This window comes from Zonotrichia leucophrys, chromosome 9 (genome assembly GCF_028769735.1).
Source record: "Zonotrichia leucophrys gambelii isolate GWCS_2022_RI chromosome 9, RI_Zleu_2.0, whole genome shotgun sequence".
Classification (NCBI taxonomy): domain Eukaryota; kingdom Metazoa; phylum Chordata; class Aves; order Passeriformes; family Passerellidae; genus Zonotrichia; species Zonotrichia leucophrys.
The window spans coordinates 2,280,144-2,295,239 of NC_088179.1; the positions used below are offsets into that span (position 1 = coordinate 2,280,144).

Here is a 15,096-nt window from a genome sequence, read left to right on the forward strand (position 1 = left end):
AAACAAAGAAAGTTCTACCTGCAGTTTATTTTTAGCTTGACTGGAATATAACAGCAAAGGGAGTGGTGTAATTTTTCTCATTGGCATGTTGCTGTGCATCATCATCTGGCTTCAGAGCAACCTCCTCCAGTGCCAGCGTGGGAGGAGGTGGCAGGTGAGTGGGGCTGGGTTACCTGTGTCTGCATTTGCTGTTCTGCCTCACTGCTGTAAAATAACAATCACAGCCCTGGGAGGTTATAAAGCAGCATACATGGGATTGTGCTGTGCCCAAAGCAGAGCGTGGGGCCCCGGAGGCAGAGGAGCAGTGTGGTCAGTCCCTGTGACCAAAAACCACACCTGAGAAAGCCCCAGCTGCCATGACCTGCCACAGTGGGTTTCACTCGTTCTGCAAAGATTCCCACATCCTGCCAGGCCTTGGACTGTGCAAAGAATCCAGCCCCCTCCAGGGCCTGGTGAGTGCAGTGCCTGGGCAGAGCAAAGAGTGACTGCTGTGTTTGATGTGTGCTGTGTACTCAGCCTCACACCTTCCCCCCTGCCCTGCCCTGCTGCTGTGCACAGAGGCAAACCTGGGCTGTGCTGACAGCGAGCTGAGCACAAGGGCATCCCTGCTGAGCCACATCCCAGCTCGGGGTCTGGCCCCCTCTCCCTCCTCTGACAGATGAAGGGAGGACGAGCTGCTGTGCCATCCAAAACCTCTGCGCTTGTGCTGGTAGAATTGGAGAAGAACCCGTGGCCCACAGGCTGCTGGGATTTGTGGTGACCTGTTCATTTGCAGGCAGGATCCTAGCTCAGAGGGAGATATTGCTTTCTTCCATGGGAGGCAACTCAGTGACACAGAATTTTCCAGCCCAAAAGATGGGATCTGCCTGTTTTAGCTTGGGCTGTGTGTAGACTTGCATGTGTAACGTCTGCAAGTGAGATCTGAGACAATTGAACCTGCCTAATTGTTGCAGTGTGTGTGTGCCAGCATGGATTATCCAGCCTCCCTTCCCCTTCCTCCTGCTGCCTGGGGTGTGCTGTTTCTGCCACAGTGAAGTGTGTCATATTTTTATTGAATAGCAACGTCCCAACCAAAGAGAGAAATACAACACAGGCATAATGAATCATGGGCTCTGTGGCCTCCCTCAGCCCCAGGAGGCTGGAGCAGGCCAAGGGATGAAACACCGTGGGCCAACTCTTGTTTTCTTCACTTTTGCCTGCAAAGTGCACCCCAGGGAATTCAGAAAACAATACTCATCCTGCCTGTGCAAGAATCCAAGGATCCTAAACATGCCAGGAGGAAAAGCATGTGCAGGAGGCAAGAGGGCCAAGTGGCACAGTGCTCCTCTCTGCACAATATCCCTCCCTGAGGAGGACTCTGGCTGCTGCTGCTGCCTGAGGAGCCTGGCCAGGGGCTGGAGGGCACTGATCTTACCAAAAATCCTTGGTCAGGCTGAACATGAGCCTCTAATGACACTCCCACTCAGAGAAGAATAAATGAAATGAAGAATACAAACAGAAGTGCACTTGTGCACTATTGTATTAGCTGGGAATGCACCAACAAAGGCAGGAATGATGCATCTGACTCCATGTTCTCAGAAGGGTAATTTATTATTTGATTATACTATATTATATTAAATAATACTATACTATACTAAAGAATACAGAGGGGATGGTAACAGAAGGCTAAAAAGATAATAATGAAAACTCCCGACTCTTTCCAGAGCCCTGACACAGCTTGGCCCTGATTGGCCAAAGAGTGAAAACAACTCCCAGCAGAATCCAATGGAACAATCACCTGTGGGTAAACAATCTCCAAACACATTCCACATGAGCACAGCACAGGAGAAGCAAATGAGATAAGAATTGCTTTCTCTTTCCTTTTCTCAGTTTCCCAGGAGGAAAACCCTGGCTGGAGGGATTTTATCAGAGAATGTGAATGCTACAGTGCACGACATGCACGACTTTCCAAACTCTGCTCAGGGCAGGGCAGGCTTCAGGACAGATGTGAAAAGATAAAGTCTAACTGGGGAAGGACCAGAGACGGGCAGCAAGGACGAGTGGAGGACTTGGAAACATGACCTGTGAGGGCAGGAGGAATGAAGTGGCATTGGTTAATCCTGAGGAAGAAGGATGGGAGAGATGAGTTAAGCCTTTAAGTGTATCAAAGACTACCACAGAGTAAGGCAATAAATCGGCCTCCCACTGGGGATAAGGGAAAATTACAATAATATTTTGGAAAAGGCATTGAGAGAAACTTTCCAACTGCAGGATAAATAAGGACTGGAAAAGATACAGGTTGGCATATCTCCACCAATAGATGTTTTCAAGACCAGGTTAGACAAACCTCTGTCAAGAATGCAGGTTTTGGCAGCAAGGAAGGACAATGTGGGGTGTTAAGATTAATTTCAGTAATTTTTGTTAGCTGATTTCACTGTGCAGAAGCCAGAAGCTTCTGGAGAAAATTTCTGCCATGGCACAGGGTGAAGGTATTCGTGCACATCCTGAACAGGGTGGGACTTCCCTGGAACCGCTCTGCCCAGCATGTGTGCTTTCCCTGAAGTTCAAGGACAGTCAGGTCAGGCAGTCAGGTAGGTGGCACCTTTTTATCATAAAGCTATTAGAGCTTTAAGCAAAGAGCTAAGAAATTGAAGATGCAGCAAAATATTTTTTCATGTAAAAGCCACTCAAACCCACCTTTAGGGGCCTCTCAGTAAAAGAAGGAGTCTTTGAGGAAGATTCCATTTAAAAGCCCCATAAAAACATTATCTATTGTTCTCGAGCTTCTAATATTAGCAGGCCCAGAGCATAAATATTAATCACTTCATTGAGCTGTGATGTTTCCAGCACTGCACAGGTAAGTGTGCTCCTTCCCCAATGATTCAGTCATGACTGGAAGTCACACAAATATAGCCCAGAAAATCAGTAGTGCTGGCACACAGCAGCACAGCTGGGGGTGGTACAGGAATCCCTGAGCTGGCCTGGGATGTGGCTGGGACGGGACAAGGGCCACCTTTATATGCTGTTCTTCTGACTCTGCCCATCTCTTTAGGGTGACAAATCCACAGGGGTGACTATGACTCCCAGCACTTTTCCCTGAACTGCTCGTTCTGCAGCATAGGAAAAAATGACTTGGACGAAGATGCTGATGCCAGCTTTGTTCTCCAGAAAGAAGCTGTGCTGGAAGGTAGGAGTCATAAGCCTGAAAAAGCCAGCACAGCTCAGCACAGCCCTCTGGAATTTGGATGCTCTCCCTGACTCCCCCTGTGGTCTCCTGCTGCTGCTTGCCTGGGGGCATGGCAAGGTGAGTGGGTGAGGTTCACCCCCAGAGGCTCCTGGGCTCCAGCACGTTGCTTTTGGTTATCTGCAGATTTTCCAAGAGTTTCCAAAGGTAGAGGAAGGGCTGTCTGCACCATGGGTGGTCCCTGTTCAGGTACCCTCATGGTCTGAAACCCCATTACAGCAAGAAGGGAGGGGGTGAGCACTTTGTGTGTGTGTGTGTGTGTGTGTGTGTGTGTTGGGGAAGTGTTACAGTGGTTTGGGGATTTCTGTGCCATCCAGGCAGGGGAAATTGTTAAATTGTGCTTGTTCCTGCAAGCAGCCAGCACAGGGGGAATCTGAGATGGAGACAAGGAGCAGTGAGAAGGGGACTTCTGCAAGAGGAGAGTGGGTAAAGGGAAGAGACAGAAAGCAGGCCCTGTGTGTTCCTGACCTGAAAGGAACAAAAGTGGGGGCTTTTGTGCAGCCCCTTGCACTGACAGCAGGTACCTACCTCCACACGGTTTAAGTACAAAAGAACTGAGAAGATGCTGAGTGAAGGATCTCAGCCCAGGCTAAGACCTTTCTGAGTAAACATCCACATAAACATACCCCAATTAGTGGTAAGTGTGGGCTGGCCAGCTGCCCATCTCACTTACGTCCCTACTCAAGAGAGCCACAGGAACTCATCTGCCTTCGGGTTCAGCACATATGTAAGGCTTAACTAGCTTTTAAAGGCCAGGAAATGCCCTAAACCACTTTGCCTGTCCAGGAAAGTGTCTGCCTACTGTGAACCCCCAGCCTCAGTGCTCATGCTCCAAGAGCAGCACTCTCAGCCAAGGGCTCTGAAGGGCTCAGGGTGTGTAAACCCACCCAAGACCCAGTCCTGCTCCTTGTCCAGGCAAGCAGGCTCTGCCTCCCTGATTCTCCCGGGCAGTGCATCAAACAGCTTGGAGGGAACATCCCATCCAGCCCCTCTGCAGCCAGGGAGAGGCACCAGGAGGCATGAAAGCCACAATTCTCCCCGTCAGCTCTCTCTCCTCCGGCTCAGACAGGTACTAGCCATAAGCGGAGTACCTGAGGAGTGCATGGGGTTGCAATGTGAACCTCAATGCTGCAACAGCTCTGGGGCTGTTTATTTTCTGAGGGTTTATTTTGTAATTCTTTATGTATCCTTACAGGTGTTTCATGTTCTCTGATGTTGGAAAGCCCCTGTGAAGACCTCGCTCTGTCCCGTCAGAGCAGAGAGAGGTACATTGTGCGAGGGAACATCATCTGCAGCCAAGGTGGGAGTAATGCACAGTGAGATGCTGATTTTGGACACAAACTTTTAGGATATAACCCCACACCAGATGCTGACTCCTTTCAAATTGGAAAAACATGGATGAATCCCAGAAACAGTTTACTTGCTCTTTCCAGTTAGCATTGGTTAGGCACAGTGGTACCATGTCCTGCAGCCCCAGTGGGGACTGGCACTCATCACAATAATCAGGTTGCCTTGCCTGCACCCTGATTAGTTCATAGCTTGGCAAAACCTATTGCACGCACTGTTCCCTGCTTGTGCTTTTGCCTGGCAGAGAAGAGGCCAGAAGCAGTTTAAGGCAGTAGCCAGAAGCAGGCAGGCAGTAGCCGTGTGACCCATTTTCCACGCTTTGGGCATCCCTGGGTGTGCAAGAGTGCGCTGAAGGTGCCATGGCCCGGAGGGCTCTCCTGAGCAGCACTGAAATGGGTGCTGGGGCAGCTGCCTGCGGCTCGCTAACGAACTATTGATGTATCTGCAGTGCAAACTCGAAACGAGCCCACAGTGGAGTTAGATGGCAGCACTGCCAGCGCGGGGCTCTGCCGTGTCCGTGACGGGGCACGATCGTTTTCTTTCCACACACAGCTCCCCGGGACAGCCGGGCAGGGCCGGGGCTCGCACCGAGGGTGCTGCGCGCCACCGAGCCAGCCCCGCGGATGGAGCTGGGGCTGCCATCCGCCGTTACCCGGGCCGGGCTCGGGGCTGTCGCTCCCGGGCAGCCGCTCCTCCTCCTCCCCGCAGCTGTGCCGTGAGGGGCGGAGGATGAGGAGGGCGAGGAGGATGCCCCATGCCCGCCGGGCTGGCGGCGGCGCCTCCCCCGCGCGGCGGCCCCCGCCTCCCCTCGCCTCAGCGCCTTAAATGCCTCGGCCGCGGCGGCAACAAAGGCGGGCGCTGGCCGTGAGTGAGGGGCCGGCCGAGGGTGGGCGAGGCGGGGCTGGCGGTGAGTGACTGAGGGTCTATGGTGCCTGCACGGCCGGGCTGGGCTAGCGGTGAGCGACTGAGGGGCAGCGGGACCGGGCTGGGCTGGCGGTGAGTGCCTGAGGGGCAGCGGGACCGGGCTGGCGGTGAAGGAGCCACCGAGGGTCGGCGGTGGGCGAGGCTGAGGCGCCGCGGGGTCGCAGGTGCCGCGGAGGACGGCAAGGGCCGTGCCCCGCCGTGCCCGGTCCCGCCGCCCTCGGGGGTCTCGGCTGTGGCATGAGGCGGCCCCCGGGTGTGAGTGGGCTCCGGCGTGCAGCGTGGGGCGGACGAGCGCCAGCTCCGCTGAGGAGTAACTTTTGTTATTTCTTATTATTTATGCTTATAACCCATCAGTATAAACTTCTAAGAGCGGCAGATGTGTATGGCGGCGGCTGCCCGGGCTGCCTGTCCCCCCTGCTCTCCCCGCTCGCCGGCGCTTTGGCAGCGCAGAAATCCCCGGTGGCTGCGGAGCCCGCCCGGCGGCGGCTCCGAGCAGAGGGTGGGCGGGGGGTGAGGCGGACAGACCCCGGCCCCTGCCTGCCTCCGGCTTGTGCTCGCCCTTCCCTAAATTTGACAGATCCCGGCTGACCTGGGTCAGCCCGCAGGGACCCGCCAGTCCTAGCAAGGGATTTAATCTGTGAGTAATTTTAGAAGTAGCTGCATTCGTCTCTACTAGCGCACAGCAGGTCAGGCTGCAGAGAGAATAAATAATGTGTAGCATGGTTTTTGTGCTGCCGTGTACTAGTCTTTCAGGGCAGATCTCTGTTCCTGCATTTATGAGCCCCTGGTAAATCAGGGCAGTGAATGGGGACCAGGGGCTGAAGGAGTGGGAGCTGCTGCTGCTTTATGCTGTTTCTATATCTGCTTGCTGCAACTGGATCTAATCACTGACAGTGTCAAAACAGAAATATCTGCAGGGGGAAAGGTGCCATGGCAGAGCAGCTGGATGTAGCAGGAGATTTTCTTGGCTGTGAGGGAGTGAGAAACCAGAGCTGCCTATTAATGTGTGAGGAATGAGTCTAACTCTCTCTGTGTGACTCCTCCTTTAGTGGCACACTCGCAGGACTGCACTTGCCTAAACACTGGTAGCTAACCTGGAATACTTTTTCTGAGCTGGGATAACTTTAAATAAATGGGAATGCTGTGGTGCAAGGCTGCTCCTTGCATCCCCCTGCTCTCAGAGGGGAGTCAGTGGAAGGAGACCCCAGCAGAATGGGGTAAGTGTGCATAAGGTGGGTTACTGAGGGGGAGAGGGACAGCTTTCTGTCCTCAGCTTTTGCTGCAAAAACTGAGTATTGTACTGACCTTGGTAGCGCATCTTGGAAAGTCCCCCTCATCTCCTGGTGTCCAAAATATAAATATTCAAACGCTCATCCCTCCTGTTTCATCACAATGCCCTGGGTCACTGCATCAGGGAAGGTTTAGATGGAGCTCCAAATGCCTGAGGCACTCATATAGATATGAGTGATGCTAAATCTTCCCCAGGAGGAAGAATATTAGCAGGAAAAATCTTCCCCAAAAGGCCCCTGGGAGAGAGGCCAAGAGTGTCTAATGAGGCAGACTTTTCCTGTTAGCTGCAGTTCCTGTGGGAGGGTGAGGGCCTGGGGGGTTGGAGTGAGCCCATGTGGGGATGGGTGTCAGGGGCAGGCAGCCCATCCCCAGGTCTGCTCTGGGCACCTCATCACCCATTGCTCTGGAGGTGATGCAGCTGCTGAGTCAAACAAATAATCTGTTTTCTTCTGGTTCAGCAAATAAATTGGTTGGGTGATGGTGCAGCAGGGATGAGCAGCTCTGTAGTGCCAAGGTTGTGCTCTGTCAGTGCTGGGGACAGGACAGCCATGCAAGGCTGCAGCTTGGCTCCAGAGAAATCTGTCCTCTGCTTTTCTGCTCTCATTGAATGGGTGCTTCTCTTAGGTAAGCTAAATACAAGGGAAGGAGCTCTGTTTGTGGGGTCCTCTACCAAAATGTGTGCCTCTGGCCAAAGTGGTGCATGGCCTGGAAATGGAGGTGCTCACTTCAGTGAGCTGCCCCATTGTCACTGGAGCTGCAGCCCTCAGCTGGGTGTGCATGTGTCTCCTGCTGGCAGCAAATGTGTGGTTAAGTTTCAGAAAAGAGGGATATCTGATCATATCTACTGAATTCCTGGACACAAAAATATTTGTTGATGTGGCTTTGAGCAGGCTGCCCACTCTGGTGGCTGCTCTTTGTGTGCTCTGTGACTTGGTTAAAACCAGTGGAAATGCAGTGCATTGTTGTTCATGGAGACCTAGTTTCCTAGGCACAACATAGGTGAGTACTTAAACCTTGTTTTGCAGTGACTGCTGGCAGAGTGCTCTCCTGCAGGGCTGGGAATACATGAGAGGAATTCGAGGTGCCAGGTGTGGGCAGGGGTGGTCTCAGGGCAGAGCAGATGCAGGCAGTGATGTTCTGTGTCTTGGCTGTCCTTGAGCCAGTGCTGCAGAAGAGCTGATCGCTGTGCGCTCAGAGTTCCTGTCCTCTGTCATGCCCTGCTCCCAGGGCTGTGTCCCCACACCCTCACAGGCACCTCAGGCACAGCTCATCCCACCCAGCTCCTGTCCTGCTCCGGGCCAGGCTGCGTTGCCCTTCGCTCTCAGGCTGGCTGATGTGGAGAACATGATTGAACTCAAGTTCTTTGGCCACCAGGGCTTCTCCTCACACCGTTCCCCTGCTGCACTGGCAGTGTGTGGAAGGGCAGAAGTGCTGCTGCAGTTGTGATCCTCAGCCCTTTCCACAGGAGAGCTTCAGTGCTGTGCACAGCCACCAGTGAAAACGGCATTTTCCTGTGCTCTACTCAACATTTGTAAAGATCACTGTAATAGGTCTGACAGAATTGTTTTGATGATCTTGTTCAAAGTATCCAGACCTTTCTGTAGCCCTCAGATTTTGGAAGAGGGATGTAAATCACAATTCTGCACAGGATTAGCAATCACAGAGCATTATGAATCAATCTGGTACTTTGTCTTAGTCACAGCCCTTCTTAGAACGCTGACCTACATATCACAGCTTTCACTGTAACTGCTTCACCAAGGACAGGCTTTGCTTCCTTCCCAGTGTGAGGTGGCCCAGTGGCTGGACATGTCTGTGTTTGAGGGACATTCCTGGTGGCTTCTGATCTGCTTGATGTCTGTGCTGCTTGACTGGATAACTTGTCAATGAAGTGTGAAATACAAGTGGTTCCTTTGAATGTTCTTTTAATTATAATTGTGCTGATTAAAAAAACTAGAAGATGAAATGAGATGCTTTCTGTGTAAAGTGCTCTTAGATGTTGAGCCAGCAGGGATCATTGTTATCAGATCCTCTAATCACTTGTGTGATTAAAAACCTTGGAAAAACTTCCATGTTGGAAGTAAAAATGAAGGTTTATTACCTTTCTGAATATGTGCTGTAGCTCAGCCTTTGGTGAGCTGTGAACCCAAAGCTTCTGTAAAGTCCCTCCCTGTGGGTCGCTGATGGCACTGAATATGAATGCACATCTGCTGGCTCCACTTGCAGATGAGTTTTCCTGCTGATTCCCAGAGCAACGAGGTGAAGGATGATGAAAAGGAGAGTCCAGAGCAGTGACTTGGCTGATTTAAGGCAGCACTTAAGCCCATTTCTGTCACTATGATTCCAGCTCATCTCCAGACTGGTAGAGTCTTTGGTTTGAAGGATGCTCAGAGCAATGAGAAATCCATGTACTGGTGTGTGTGTGTGTGTGTGTGCTTCCCAGCATGTAGCAGTAGCATGGTGAAGGTCCTTGTGGGTGAGTGTGTGTGTACAGCAGCGTGTTCACATGCACATCTTTGGTATGGAGCATAGTTTGGCTCTCTGGGTGTCCAGGAGCTCTTCTGTGAAATCAGAACAGAGGAAACCTGCCTTGTAATTTTTTATCTCAGCAGATTGCAAGAGGTGCCTTTGCTCAGCTGGGGTTTGCTGGTCCCTCTGCAGCATTTGCAAGGGGATGCATTTCCCTGGGGTGCTTGGCTTGGAGTGTCTCTGAAATGAAGAGCTCTGCCACCAAGTCATCTGGTGGTCTCCAGGCTTTGCTTGTGGTGTGCTGCTCACAAGTTGCCACAGCCTCTGCTCTCAAGCAGAGGTTGGTGTGGAAAGCTGCAGCGCAGCATCTTGCGGTTTCTTTTTCTATAAATAGCTAAAATAAAAAGCTCTGTTTGTGAGATTGGAAACCTTGCACATAGTAGCTCACCTTCTAACAGCAGTGTGCTGAAGTTCAGGGAGGCCTCTGCTTTTCTGCTTCGTGCCCAGACTCCTGTGCCTGGGGATGGTCTGTCTGTGCAGGCAGAAGGGAGCTCTGTGCTGTTTCTCTGTGCTCCTGATGTGTGTTAGCTCTGGGAGCTGGCACCTCCTGAAAAGGAGCTGAGCAAAGCTGCTCCTGTACCTCAGTGCTGCTGAGGCTGTGGAGAGCCTGAATGCCCCCAGCACAGGATGCCTGTCTGTCTGTCTGTCTGTACATCCCACACTGATCCCTGGGCACTGGTGGGCATGTTTGTCACAGAGCCTGGCTTGTGCCTGTGCCTGGGAACAAGCTAATGCTCCCTTCTTTCACATTGCATCCACTCTGCTTCCAGTGGCTGCAGCAGTTTGGATTTTCAGCTGTAACATTTTGCAGAAAAAGAAGAGTTGTTGACAGCAGTGATGAATTTTTTAATATGCATTGCAGCTTGCCCTTTGTGTCTTTGTGGTACAGCATTTGCTGATTAGGAAATCAGAGGGGTTCCAATCAACCTCAGTGCTCAGTGGATTTTCTGCCAATACCCTGTGTGTGCCAGCAGAGTCCCAAATGTGTGGGGACAGTGTGATGACTCTCACTGGGATGGAATGACAACAGAAAATGCTGTGGCAGTTGTGCAGCAATGACAGCTTTCTCAAATGGATCTCCTGTGGGCTAAAAGACATCTGGTCCTGGTTTTCCCCTGGTTATCTCAAGGATCTGCTTTTACCTTGAAATAACATTTAATGTACAGCATCACAGTAATGACTTTTTTGTTCTAAGTTTGTTTGTAAGACAGAATCTTTAGGCAAGGCTGCAAGCAGAGCTCTGTTGTCTGAGCTGCTCTCTTCTGGAGGCACAGGGCGTTCCAGAAGCAATTAGTTTATATCTTAAATGAATAAATTAATAAAAAACTTCTCAGAGAAAATGTCTTCATGCTGTGAGCTGCATTGCCTTGCAAGACTGAAAATTTGGGTGTGATCCTCTGTTAACTAAGTTGGGTTAAAGTTTATTTATTTGGTTGGTTTTTCTTCTTATCTCCTTACCTCACAGTTTAGTTCTTCCTAAATACAAGATTTTACTTTTGTCCAGGGATAGATTACCACTGTGTTATTTCTTGGTTATCTTTGTGACCTGTGTTCCTGCTATTCTCTGTGCCTGCAAGGGGTCTTAAAGAAATTAAAAATTTCAATGTACAAGATTGTAACTGTTTGGATAAAATCTCCCTGTTGGTCTCATGAGACCCCATCTGGAGGGCTGCACCCAGCTGGTGTGGGGTCCCCAGCACAGGAAGGACAGGAAGCACAGGAGAGGCCACCAGGACTGTTAGAGGGATGGACACCTCTCCTGTGAGAGAACTGGGATTGTTCATCCTGGAGAAGGGATCAGGGTGAGCTCACTGTGCCCTTCCTGCAGGAAAGGGGGACAGGGACTTTTTACAAGAGCCTGGAGGGACAGGACAGGGAGGAATGGCTTCAAAGTGGCAGAGAGTAAATTCAGATTAGGAATTAGGAAAATTTCCTCCCTGTGAGGGTGGGGAGGCCCTGGCACAGGGTCCCAGAGAAGCTGTGGCTGCCCCATCCCTGGAAGTGTCCCAGGCCAGGCTGGATGGGGCTTGGAGCAACCTGGGACAGTGCAGGGTGTCCCTGCCATGGCAGGGGTGGAACAAGATGAGCTTTAAGGTCTCTTCCAACCCAAAACCTTCTATGATGATTCTATGTTACTTTATATTTTTGGGTTGCTTACATTTTTATATAGATTTTTATTTGCACTTCTCCAGCAGAGCTTCAGTGTAAATAATTATCAGGGAGTTGGACACGTTGTGAGTGAGGTCCATTAGCAGAAATGTAGCAAAGATGGAAAAGTTGTGTTCTGGCTCCTCTGGGCTGGTATTTCACAGGCAGGTCTGATGAATACTTTATATGTTTTATGAGAGTCTGGAAGGTGCTGGATGGGTTTAGCTGTCATCCAGGTGATGGTGTCTGTGAATATGAAGCTTGTTTCTTATCAACAGCCATTCTTGCAATCCACTTTTCACAAATGCTTATGTCCAAGGGAGTGTTGCTTTCTTGGGAAGATCATCAGCAAGGCTGATTAACAAATTCATTCCAGAGCTTGATAACATTTATTTTGTGAAGTCTGTGGCTGCCTGGGGAGCTGCCTTGCGCCTTTCTGAACAGGGAAACCTCCTCCCCAGGAAGGGATGTGTTGTGACTTGCTTCCAACAGATGCAGGGACAGCTTTCAGTTGGACAGGGGGATTCCCAAAGGCAAAAATGGAATTGGTAGAAAGAAGTGTTGCTTGTGCCTGTGACATGAAAGGATATTTTTAGAGCCATGGGAGTCCCCAGGCAGACAGGAAGGAAGAGCAGTGGCTGGAATGCCTTGTGTGAAGGCTCAGCCTGCTGATGGGACAAAGTGAGGGATCACTGGCAGTTTTTGGCTCTTCAGATTTAATTAACTACTTGTTTAAAGAACAGCTGTCCTGCCTGCGGATTGAGTGGATGAGAAGGTGATGGAGCCTCGGAGCTGGCAGCGCTGCAGGTGCTGAGCGCAGGGAGCGCTGCCAGGCTGCTGCTTTACCGCAGAGCACAGCACGGGGGGAGCCCTGGGGATGCCGTGGAACTTCCTGCAGATTTATCTGCCCATTTTCAGAGCAGTTGTTACTTGTATCTTCTGGTTTAGTATTTTTATAACATGGCGTGGGGGTGCAGTGGCAATTGTTTTAGGCTCTGTGGATGTGGCTCAGCAATTTTAAATGTGGTTAGAAGTGCGTTTTTAAAAATTGAGGTGAGCTCCTTAAAGTCTGCACCTGGGGTAACAGTCAAATTAATTTTCAAGTGTGATATCACTCCCCTCTCCCCTTCCACTCTCAATTTGTAAAACTTCTTACCACTCTGTGAATCACTTTGCAAAAGGCCTGACTCTTTCAAATGAACAACATGTTCCATGGTTAAGAAGTTTGCCTTGTTATTAGGGGAGTGCAGTTGGGTAACTATTTATTAGCTAGTCATGGATGAATTGTTTAATTAGACAGATAATCATATGCTTGCAATCTAAGGAGAAAAAAATCAGAGAGGTTAATTAAGGAATGGTTAGAAAATTTGATGTCAGAAATGGTGCTAAGTTTCAGCCTAGCCCTGTTAATTAAAATTAGTTAAGTTCATGCTGGAAGTGAATGGAAATGAAGGAAATTTAACCTTACCATGCCGACAGATGTGGGAGTGTACCAAGGGCAGCAATGCATATTAACTCATACTTTTAAAATTAATTTCGGGCACTAATTTGGCTTGATTTTTCCCATCTGTCTTCATGCAGACAACACTGTGGAAGCCTCGCTTATCTGAGGTATTGCAGAAACGCCTTTTCCTCCCCTGCTGTTCCTTTGCGACCTCGGAGCTGAGGTTTCACGCTGAGGACGGCGAGTCAAACCCTGCAGGTGATGCTGCAGATGCCTAATTGTGCATATAAACATCTGCGAGGTGTTCTCGGGCGTGAAGGTCGCGTCCTGCCGCCCGTGGGGTGGAACCAAGGGCAGAAACACCCTCCTGGGTGGGGTGTGTGCCTCCTGGGGGCAGCAAGGGCCGGCTCTGTCCCCGCTGGGTGTCCCAGCTCGGCCGCAGCGGGTCGGGGCTCAGCTCACCCAACCTCGCTGCTCCCAGGACAGCTCCGGTCTTCCTTCCCGCGTTCTGCCCACGTGCATTTCCCCTGGCTGCTGCAGCTCCCTGATCGGGAGGAGAACAAACGTGGGGTGTGGTTAAACGCCAGGCAGGGCTCTATTGCATTCCTATTGCTGTTATATTATTGCTAGAGTCCCGTACCCTTATAAGCAGTTCTTCTCAGCAGTGCTGTTCCTGCTGCTTCATCAGGGCTCCTCCAAGGCTCTCCCTGACCAGAAAGCCCAGCCCCTTTTATCCCAGTTATCTTCATTAGCTACAGCTGCAGCCCAGTTAAGTACATCACAGCTGGAGCTCATTCAGAACAACTAGGATTGGGGCACAGCCACTTACACAATACATCTATTTTACAAGGACTCCCACTACAGGGCTCCCCACGAGTGGAGGGAGCAGCTGTGATTGTGTTGCCAGGCCCCCACATTCCCCTGAGTGTTTGTGCTGTCCTTGGCCAGCTGGTGCTGGTGACTTTAGGGGAGTGTGGAACACCGTGGCTGCCCTAAGCCCACCTGCCAGGGTTTCAGTAACCACAGGCTGTGTTTGTGGCTGGCTTTTTCCAGCACTGGTTTTTCTGAAGTGAAGAACTCAGGCTGTGTGAGACAGTGATCATATCCTGCTTCCCCTCCTCTGAGATTGCCCCAGAGGAGTGTTTTAATGCAGTGTCTTACAGTCTTGAAGTTGTTTTGGAGCATTTCCTGTGGCCAAATTCCTGGCTAAGCACATGCTCCTAGAAGCCTTCTCATCCTTCTGGTATTGCTCCTTGGAGCCTCCTTCAGCTCCTGCCAGATTCCTAAGCAGCCATCTCTTAGACAGCTTTCAGTCTCTCTGGTTCTTGAGCATCTTTCATCCCTCCCACATCCTTGGCTTTTTCTCTTAGGTTTCATGAAAACAAACTCTTGTTAAAAAAAATCCCAAACCAAACCCAAAAATACCACAGTGAAAACCCCTACCCACTCTCCAAATGTCCAAATACATTCTGCCTCTTTTCCCTGTAGTTGCACGTATTATTTTTCACAAAACTGATTTTAGCTGTTGGTGTTACCAGTAGCTCTAATGAATTTTTTTTTATAGCCAGTTACCAGGAGACTACTAGCTGTGTGTTTGTGTCAAAAAGTAGGTGTAATGGTTCAGAGCAGATGAGCTGCAAAACTACCCCCTTAAAAAAGGTCTGTGGAGAAGCTAAGTTGGTGTTGCTCACTGGAGAAAGGGATTCTCTGTCTCTGGTTTGGGGTGGAGGTTCAAGGAAGTTCAGTTCATCTTGAGCAAGATGGGTTTGAAATGGAAATGTTGGTATTTGCAGTGCTTGGGGAAAGCAGTGAGAGAGTTGGTAGGTGTGGGAACAGGATCCTGCTGGGGCAGGGCTGTGCTGGGTGAGAGGTTGGCACACGTCACCTTTCTCCATGGCCATGGCTCCTGCTTGGGCTGTGGGGCTTGGCAGTGTCCCTTGTGCTGCATTTGTCCTGGATTCATGGGGGACACCAAGTCCTGCTTCAGCTTGCCTTGCAGCAGGGCAGGTTCTCTGGTCCTGGGAGCAAAGTGCAGCAGCCAGGGATTTCCTCTCTAGGGTATCCCAGCAATGTCCTGCTAACTGGGCCTGTGTTTCCCCAGGCCTGTGGCCAGCCCAGCAATCAGGAACTGCATTTGCAATTCCTACCCTGCTCTGGGCAGCAGAGGCTGAGGTCTGGCAGCAGTGATCCATCA

General features: G+C 50.7%; 1 protein-coding gene across 5 annotated transcripts in view; it reads left to right on the top strand.

Annotated features, from left to right (window-relative positions):
* The first annotated feature begins 3,033 nt into the window (after positions 1-3,033).
* Positions 3,034-15,096, top strand: part of ST6GAL1 (ST6 beta-galactoside alpha-2,6-sialyltransferase 1) — a 47,254-nt gene continuing 35,191 nt past the window's right edge. The window contains exons 1-2 of one of the 5 annotated variants that reach the window (XM_064721045.1): positions 3,034-3,283; positions 4,419-4,523. The gene's annotated coding sequence lies outside the window, so the exon portion shown is untranslated. Of the gene's footprint in view, positions 3,284-4,418; positions 4,524-5,189; positions 5,567-15,096 lie in introns of those variants that run through there. The other 4 variants (XM_064721044.1, XM_064721047.1, XM_064721048.1 and 1 more) reach the window with 4 other exon arrangements.